The sequence below is a fragment of the Rutidosis leptorrhynchoides genome, chromosome 7 (genome assembly GCF_046630445.1).
Source record: "Rutidosis leptorrhynchoides isolate AG116_Rl617_1_P2 chromosome 7, CSIRO_AGI_Rlap_v1, whole genome shotgun sequence".
NCBI lineage: Eukaryota > Viridiplantae > Streptophyta > Magnoliopsida > Asterales > Asteraceae > Rutidosis > Rutidosis leptorrhynchoides.
Window position 1 is genome coordinate 36,207,714 of NC_092339.1, and position 10,054 is coordinate 36,217,767.

Genomic DNA, 10,054 nt, shown 5'->3' on the forward strand with positions numbered 1-10,054 from the left:
CTGGAACGGGGAAGATGTACAAGGATCTCAAGAAACATTTTTGGTGGCCGGGTATGAAAGCCGATATTGCTAAATACGTAGGAGAATGTTTGACGTATTCTAAGGTCAAAGCTGAGCATCATAAACCATCAGGTCTACTTCAACAACCCGAAATCCCGGAATGGAAATGGGAAAACATTACCATGGATTTCATCACTAAATTGCCAAGGACTGCAAGTGGTTTTGATACTATTTGGGTAATAGTTGATCGTCTCACCAAATCAGCACACTTCCTGCCAATAAGAGAAGATGACAAGATGGAGAAGTTAGCACGACTGTATTTGAAGGAAGTCATCTCCAGACATGGAATACCAATCTCTATTATCTCTGATAGGGATGGCAGATTTATTTCAAGATTCTGGCAGACATTACAGCAAGTATTAGGAACTCGTCTAGACATGAGTACTGCCTATCATCCACAAACTGATGGGCAGAGCGAAAGGACGATACAAATGCTTGAAGACATGCTACGAGCATGTGTTATTGATTTCGGAAACAGTTGGGATCGACATCTACCGTTAGCAGAATTTTCCTACAACAACAGCTACCATTCAAGCATTGAGATGGCGCCGTTTGAAGCACTTTATGGTAGAAACTGCAGGTCTCCGATTTGTTGGAGTGAAGTGGGGGATAGACAGATTACGGGTCCGGAGATTATACAAGAAACTACCGAGAAGATCATCCAAATTCAACAACGGTTGAAAACTGCCCAAAGTCGACAAAAGAGCTACGCTGACATTAAAAGAAAAGATATAGAATTTGAAATTGGAGAGATGGTCATGCTTAAAGTTGCACCTTGGAAAGGTGTTGTTCGATTTGGTAAATGAGGGAAATTAAATCCAAGGTATATTGGACCATTCAAGATTATTGATCGTGTCGGACCAGTAGCTTACCGACTTGAGTTACCTCAACAACTCGCGGCTGTACATAACACTTTCCACATCTCGAATTTGAAGAAAGGTTTTGCTAAAGAAGATCTCACTATTCCGTTAGATGAAATCCAAATCAACGAAAAACTTCAATTCATCGAAGAACCCGTCGAAATAATGGATCGTGAGGTTAAAAGACTTAAGCAAAACAAGATACCAATTGTTAAGGTTCGATGGAATGCTCGTAGAGGACCCGAGTTCACCTGGGAGCGTGAAGATCAGATGAAGAAGAAATACCCGCATTTATTTCCAGAAGATTCGTCAACACCTTCAACAGCTTAAAATTTCGGGACGAAATTTATTTAACGGGTAGGTACTGTAGTGACCCGAACTTTTCCATGTTTATATATATTAATTGAGATTGATATTTACATGATTAAATTTTTCCAACATGTTAAGCAATCAAACTTGTTAAGACTTGATTAATTGAAATATGTTTCATATAGACAATTGACCACCCAAGTTGACCGGTGATTCACGAACGTTAAAACTTGTAAAAACTATATGATGACATATATATGGATATATATATAGTTAACATGATACTATGATAAGTAAACATATCATTAAGTATATTAACAATGAACTACATATGTAAAAACAAGACTACTAACTTAATGATTTTTAAACGAGACATATATGTAACGATTATCGTTGTAAAGACATTTAATGTATATATATAATATTAAGAGATATTCATACATGATAATATCATGATAATATAATAATTTAAAATCTCATTTGATATTATAAACATTGGGTTAACAACATTTAACAAGATCGTTAACCTAAAGGTTTCAAAACAACACTTACATGTAACGACTAACGATGACTTAACGACTCAGTTAAAATGTATATACATGTAGTGTTTTAATATGTATTTATACACTTTTGAAAGACTTTAATACACTTATCAAAATACTTCTACTTAACAAAAATGCTTACAATTACATCCTCGTTCAGTTTCATCAACAATTCTACTCGTATGCACCCGTATTCGTACTCGTACAATACACAACTTTTAGATGTATGTACTATTGGTATATACACTCCAATGATCAGCTTTTAGCAGCCCATGTGAGTCACCTAACACATGTGAAAATCATCATTTGGCAACTAGCATGAAATATCTCATAAAATTACAAAAATATGAGTAATCATTCATGACTTATTTACATGAAAACAAAATTACATATCCTTTATATCTAATCCATACACCAACGACCAAAAACACCTACAAACACTTTCATTCTTCAATTTTCTTCATCTAATTGATCTCTCTCAAGTTCTATCTTCAAGTTCTAAGTGTTCTTCATATATTCTACAAGTTCTAGTTACATAAAATCAAGAATACTTTCAAGTTTGGTAGCTCACTTCCAATCTTGTAAGGTGATCATCCAACCTCAAGAAATCTTTGTTTCTTACAGTAGGTTATCATTCTAATACAAGGTAATAATCATATTCAAACTTTGGTTCAATTTCTATAACTATAACAATCTTATTTCAAGTGATGATCTTACTTGAACTTGTTTTCGTGTCATGATTCTGCTTCAAGAACTTCGAGCCATCCAAGGATCCGTTGAAGCTAGATCCATTTTTCTCTTTTCCAGTAGGTTTATCCAAGGAACTTAAGGTAGTAATGATGTTCATAACATCATTCGATTCATACATATAAAGCTATCTTATTCGAAGGTTTAAACTTGTAATCACTAGAACATAGTTTAGTTAATTCTAAACTTGTTCGCAAACAAAAGTTAATCCTTCTAACTTGACTTTTAAAATCAACTAAACACATGTTCCATATCTATATGATATGCTAACTTAATGATTTAAAACCTGAAAACACGAAAAATACCGTAAAACCGGATTTACGCCGTCGTAGTAACACCGCGGGCTGTTTTGGGTTAGTTAATTAAAAACTATGATAAACTTTGATTTAAAAGTTGTTATTCTGAGAAAATGATTTTTATTATGAACATGAAACTATATCCAAAAATTATGGTTAAACTCAAAATGGAAGTATGTTTTCTAAAATGGTCATCTAGACGTCGTTCTTTCGACTGAAATGACTACCTTTACAAAAATGACTTGTAACTTATTTTTCTGACTATAAACCTATACTTTTTCTGTTTAGATTCATAAAATAGAGTTCAATATGAAACTATAGCAATTTGATTCACTCAAAACGGATTTAAAATGAAGAAGTTATGGGTAAAACAAGATTGGATAATTTTTCTCATTTTAGCTACGTGAAAATTGGTAACAAATCTATTCCAACCATAACTTAATCAACTTGTATTGTATATTATGTAATCTTGAGATACCATAGACACGTATACAATGTTTCGACCTATCATGTCGACACATCTATATATATTTCGGAACAACCATAGACACTCTATATGTGAATGTTGGAGTTAGCTATACAGGGTTGAGGTTGATTTCAAAATATATATAGTTTGAGCTGTGATCAATACTGAGATACGTATACACTAGGTCGTGGATTGATTCAAGATAATATTTATCGATTTATTTCTGTACATCTAACTGTGGACAACTAGTTGTAGGTTACTAACGAGGACAGCTGACTTAATAAACTTAAAACATCAAAATATATTAAAAGTGTTGTAAATATATTTTGAACATACTTTGATATATATGTATATATTGTTATAGGTTCGTGAATCAACCAGTGGCCAAGTCTTACTTCCCGACGAAGTAAAAATCTGTGAAAGTGAGTTATAGTCCCACTTTTAAAATCTAATATTTTTGGGATGAGAATACATGCAGGTTTTATAAACGATTTACAAAATAGACACAAGTACGTGAAACTACATTCTATGGTTGAATTATCGAAATCGAATATGCCCCTTTTTATTAAGTCTGGTAATCTAAGAATTAGGGAACAGACACCCTAATTGACGCGAATCCTAAAGATAGATCTATTGGGCCTAACAAACCCCATCCAAAGTACCGGATGCTTTAGTACTTCTAAATTTATATCATATCCGAAGGGTGTCCCGGAATGATGGGGATATTCTTATATATGCATCTTGTTAAAGTCGGTTATCAGGTGTTCACCATATGAATGATTTTTATCTCTATGTATGGGATGTGTATTGAAATATGAAATCTTGTGGTCTATTATTATGATTTGATATATATAGGTTAAACCTATAACTCACCAACATTTTTGTTGACGTTTTAAGCATGTTTATTCTCAGGTGATTATTAAGAGCTTCCGCTGTCGCATACTTAAATAAGGACGAGATTTGGAGTCCATGCTTGTATGATATTGTGTAAAAACTGCATTCAAGAAACTTATTTTGTTGTAACATATTTGTATTATAAACCATTATGTAATGGTCGTGTGTAAACAGGATATTTTAGATTATCATTATTTGATAATCTACGTAAAGCTTTTTAAACCTTTATTGATGAAATAAAGGTTATGGTTTGTTTTAAAATGAATGCAGTCTTTGAAAAACGTCTCATATAGAGGTCAAAACCTCGCAACGAAATCAATTAATATGGAACGTTTTTAATCAATAAGAACGGGACATTTCACCTCTTATAGCAATGTGGCCAGGTTTTTGCTGCCATGCGATCGCATGGGAAAAGGGCAGTCAGGCCATGCGATCGCATGGCCCCTCTGGACAACTCACTTTGCCTTGTCTCCTAGCTTGTCGACGTTATATTTTGTCACACCCCCCAAAATGGACCAGGGGTAATTGTGACCAATCATATCATAACACAGTTGTATAAACGAGAACGACTCTATATGACACTTTTTAAATAAAACCTTTGTTAATAAAATAGCGGAAGCAGTAATACATGTTTACATTATTATTAAAACGTAAAATAAATGTTTATGAACTAAAATATAATATGCGATGTGGACTCCATGCAAGCATCAAATCTATCATCACAAAGTTGCAAACAGCTAGCTCAATCATTACCTGAGACAAAACATGCTTAAAGTGTCAACCAAAAAGGTTGAGTGAAATTCACAGGTTTATAAATAATATCCAAAGTTTTAGACCACAAGATTTAGTTTAAAGTTGATTGATATAGAAATATCAATCTAAAAGTGTTGCTGCATTTTGTAATATCGCTACTAAACAAGTTTACCCTATGACACCTTGTACTGTCAGTGTCGTGGAATCATTATTATGTAACCAAAGACCAACGGTCGAATGGTTAGAGACGTTACTCTCAATAGGCCTACTCATAATAATTAAGTTTGCATTTAAACGTAGCAATTGACGATATTACGGTAGGGATTTAGCATGAATCAAAGCATGACAGCATAGTTAACAATTTAGTACTTGTGTCTAAGTGTAAAACAGTTATAAAGCAAGCATGTGTCTCACCCCAAAAGTTATAAATAGTTAAGTAAACAGTAAAAGTGGGGCTATGAAAATCACCTTAGTAGCACAAAAGAGTATTCCACGAAAGAATTGAACGGAAGGACGTGACCGAGATCTCAACCTAGAGATAGAACGTATGATCAAACATTGCCTAACAGACAATAGTATATAGTACTATATTGATAGTAATGGTTCACTAAAGAATTTCCATTTTCGGAAGGTTACTATTTATGGAAAGTTTCCACTTATAGTAATTTTCCAATTTTAGAAAGTTCGGGTTAATCTTTAGCAAGATGTTGTACAACTCTACTCAAACTTCGTTGCTATCAAATAAGTCAGGAATGACCAGATGTAACCGGGGGCCCAGGATTCTTGACCAGAATCTAAGTCATGACATTCGAGATCCACAAGCTTACCCATAAATGGTAACCTAGACATCATTCACTTACGACCGTGAGTAGCGATGAAGTTCACATGAATTATACATTATCTTTGATTAACCTTCACTTTAGGTGTATACACACAACGAATTATTAATGTACTTAATAATTATATATGTGATAATATAACCTAAGTTTTATTTAATATTTAGTTATTATACCTTAGTATGTCTTATATATATTAAATATAATTACCTTTAAATAAATACCTAAATTACTTAAAAAATAATAGTGTTTTATTAATCGAACATTATTCAAAAATGTCTAAATAATAAATTAAATATCTAAAAATTACATACATAATTTTTATAGTCTTAGTTAATCATATAGATTAGTAGAAAAATTTAAGAAAATGTTTTTATTATATTTTTGTATTTATTTTTGTTTTTACCCTTAATGTATTCACAAAATAATTTTAATTCTACATAATTACTAAATAAAACCAAATAATTATTTTTATAATTTTTATAAGTTTCTATCAGTCTAATAACCTGTAGAAAAATATATAAAAAATATTTTTTATTATTTTATATTTATTCTTAATTTACCTTCGAATTACATAATAATAGAGTTTAATTATATAATAAATACCAATTCGACCCAAGTAATTATTTTTATAATTTTTTCAGATCTATATAAGTTTTAAAAACTCAGAAAAAAATTATATATATTTTATTTTTGGTTAAAAGTATTTATTACGAATTTTACATTGTTTTTACGTTTAAACACTACAGAATTCGTATTTAATTATAAATAATATTCCATAAATTATCAAAATTATTTTTATGCATCATAACACTTATAATACTAATTATAACATATAAACATAATTAATTTCGAATTTTACAAAGAATATACAATAAATATAAATATAAATGACAATATTGAAAAAAATTAATAAAAATAGAAAGTACCTCAAATTTTCTTCAAGGTTTTGAGAGAATAACTTAAGTTTTTGTGTTTGGCAAGAAAAAATGAATGAGGAGCCATGTATTTATAGATAAAAAATGGTTGGTGAAAAGAAAAAAAATAATAAAATAAAGGTGCCAATTTTGACAAAATAATAAAAACATGTTAAAAATGTTTTTAATAAGTTTTTATTTTTGAAAATATTTAGTCAAAATTCATGGGCTCATTATTTAATTTATAAAAAAAATCTTATTTCTTTTTATTTTTATTTTTTATAAGCTAAAAATATATATAATGATTAAAATAACTTATCATTTAATTAATAATTATGTTACATATAGTTTTAAATATAATACGCATTAATATTAACTAAAGTTATTTTATATAATTAGTGTAAACTTTAGTTAACAAAAAGTGTCAACTAAAAATAAATATTTGATCAACGTCAAATTTAATTATATATTACGTATGGATAACAACCCTATAGTCAAATTAGTCAATTCAGGTATGGAAATATGAGGGTTGTTATAGTACCTACCCGTTAAAAGAAATTTCGTCCCGAAATTTAGTTTTGCCATTAATCGGTGTTGTTCGTACATAGACGAGGATATTTACGTTTTATTTGGTTTTCACGTTCCCAGGTATGCTCGGGGCCTTGCGTGAATTCCAACGGATAGAATATTGTTCTGTTTCAAGAATTAAAATCATACAAACCATAATTTCTACAAGTTCTTCTACGAAGTGCATTTTATTATTAATGCGGAGATCATTCAAAATGATGATGTTATACAAGTCATTTCAGTAAATTGGATATATAAAATGTGTTATGAATAATATCGAGCTCATTTAAACCTTGAGCGTTTATGCCACCACGCTAGGGTAGACAAAATAGAGAGGAGTTCATGAAAATCATAGTCGTGAAATTTGATAGAGATTGTCATTCTTTACAACAAGAATGATGAATATGAGTTGAAAATATTGTTTTATCAACATTGGGTAATATGGATAAAACGATTCGATTATAGGAAGAGTATAAATGAAGTTATCTTAAAAGTTTTAAATAAGGAAATATCAGTTTGCCTTAACTTTTGACATAATTAAAGGTGATTTCCGGAATTCAAGGGATTTAAAGGAAATCTTTATAATCTGTATAAGATTTGATTCTCCGGTAATTAAGGAAATTAAAATTGCCTTGATTGTTGTGTCTAGAATTTTGCTATAAATTAGCTTCTTCTGTTTCATTATCTTCACCACTTCTATACTTTCTTTCTCGATTCATACTTCCAAAGATTGTGAAATGCTCCATCCAGTTCTTATCCTGGATATTTTTCTGACTATCGTTTCTGTCATTCTTCTTTTTCATTTACCCCCAGAGGAATCTGTTTACTTCTACAATTACCTTGGGGTTATAGTGTTTTTAATTCTCCCGTGTCTTTATGTTGCTATACGCATTGATATACACGGTTTGTAATTTCCGTGTTGTTATCGGGCTTTATATTTTCCCTTATATGTCGGAGCTCTATGCTCTTGTTTTTCCTTCCCGACTTCAAGTCAAGCGAATAATGGTCTAGAATTCGTAGGTATGGAGTTTCAAATGATCATAATATACAAAGCAGAAGGAAAGGTAATAGCACGATTTGATTTGTCAAATTACTAGAATTACTAAGGATAGAACTATCAAGAATATATGTTCTTGATATGTTCGGAGATTAAGTAGAATGTAAAAGTCATGTAACATGGCAAATGATGATTATAAAGTCTATGAATCATCATCTTTCATTAAAAATTTAGCATGACTTACTATAATATAATCACGTTGGCCTGACGTCATTATATTATACTAACTCATGCTTCAATTCCCAACACTACCTCAAATCATTCAAAATTTAAACTTGTATATTATAGAAATATAGAAACTAAAACAGTTTCCTTTATTATGTAACACAGATAGTGCGAAGTGATAAATAATTTCGGACAAGAATAGTTTTGAAGGTATCTTCATAAATATAGAGGATATTTATAACGAAAGATACGATGATATCTTAGAATTTTCTAAGATCCAATGATAATGAGGAAAATTCTTCTGTAAGGATTTAGAATGCGTAAGGAGATCTTTTGTGGTTTTCATCAGAATTCGAATCATCTAGATTCTTTGATTACAGGTTTAGTCCTTGTGATTTGTCCATGGTCTCCTTCATGGTTAGCTCAATCCGTTTTTCAGTTCTAAATCTGAGCTTTTTCAATATGTCATTCTTTATCATCAAACTTTTGGCCATTAAGACCACCTATAGCTTTTGCTGCTTCGTCAGCATTCTCAAGGTTAACAAATCTGAATCATTGATTATCAATCCGAGGTGTTTTCAAGAATTTTGAATTTGAAGTGTTTAAGCGTAGGATGTAACCATCAATGGTTCTAATTTTGGTGGTTTGACGTGATAATTCATCACAAAATACGAATGAATATATATATATGAATTTAGTAATCTTTAGGAAGATAAAACCTGCTAAAGCTTTACTTGGATTCTGATATGTCAAAATTAGAATATGTAATTGAATTTGTACGAAAATGGTTGTTCTTTAGTGAACGGATACATATATCTTGTGAACGTAAGTAGTATAGTTACTGATTATTGAATCAGAATTGAAGAATGTACAATGCAACATATTAATGTGAGATATAAATATTTCTCGGGTATTACCTACCCGTTAAAATATTTTCACAATTAACAGTTTGTACAAAAGAACTTTAATTACAATCTTTATGGAGATATACGTTCATATATGTATTCTTCAAATATAATATAGATTTAATGAGTTAATATAATATTAAAATCATTTGATTTGCGGTTGGAACAAGAATAAATAATCTTCAAAACTTGAGAGATTACATAATCGTCGCGGAATATTTCTTTAATGGAGTTATGAATCAATACTTCATCGTTCATTGTTATTTATATACCTCGGTATATGATATTGGTGCTCGTGGAATTCTTGTGAAATTCACAAGACACGAATAATGTTTTCTAAAAAATTTTGAGTACATCAAAAATGGAAGTGTAAAATCAGACATGTATTTGAATAATACACTTGATTTATTATGAAATGGAGTTTATTGTGCTGAAGCAATGAATAACGATCATTAAGTCATTAACGAAGGATGTACATTATAGCATATTAGTGATATGAATTAACCAAGTAGTACATACTAGTTAAGATTTACACGTAATAGCTTAGTACGAAAAGATTTATTATTGTTTCAAACCATATATATATAAAGTATACATATATAATTCTTCAGGAAGAATGAGTCAATACATCTTAACTCATTATTACTAATATTCCTTGATATCCATGGGGCGTATGATGT